Source organism: Octopus bimaculoides, chromosome 20 (assembly GCF_001194135.2).
Source record: "Octopus bimaculoides isolate UCB-OBI-ISO-001 chromosome 20, ASM119413v2, whole genome shotgun sequence".
NCBI classification, from domain to species: Eukaryota; Metazoa; Mollusca; class Cephalopoda; order Octopoda; family Octopodidae; genus Octopus; species Octopus bimaculoides.
This window is the reverse complement of record NC_069000.1, coordinates 30,830,097-30,830,828: the sequence shown is the minus strand read 5'-3', so window position 1 is coordinate 30,830,828 and position 732 is coordinate 30,830,097.

The window sequence follows — 732 nt, the reverse complement described above, 5'->3', positions numbered from 1 at the left end:
TTATTTATTTATTTATTTATTTATATATATATATATATTATATGTGTTTATATAACCAATGTATACACATACATACTTATATATACATATATACACTCTCACACACTCATACATACATACGTATATTCATACATGCACATATCTCTGAGGTCATCCATAAGTAATATTCAGAATCAATCACGATTTAAAAGGATGGAAAATAACTTAACTGACATTTTATAAAATTGTATTATATATTTTCTATTGGCGACAATAATGGCGCGTAACGCCAGGTGAAAAGCTTTTCACTGTCTTGCTTATATAAAGCTGGAAGCTGGCTTTCATTATTGTGATATCAAGTTACAAAACGTATAAGTTAGGTCAGCTAAATTAGAATAGTATTTTGCTATAAGTATTTTGTATCAAATTTACTATTAAATAATAAACTAAAAATAAACATAGAAATATCCAAAATTCGAGGAAAATATTATGAGTTTCTTTCGGCAAGGATATATTCATTGTACAGGAAGATTGTGAATAGTCAACAGTAGACGTTCTCTTTTTTTCAGATTAACCCTTAGAAAACGTATGTTATGAATACTTTTGAGGAAAATATGGATGTAGCCAAATCTCACTTTAATCCCACTGATTTTCATACAAATAAACAACGATGCTCCATATGTAATTGAAAAAAATATAAGTCCGTGTGGAATTTCGATTAACTTTGTAGTTTCAATAGTGTTCAATATCAAT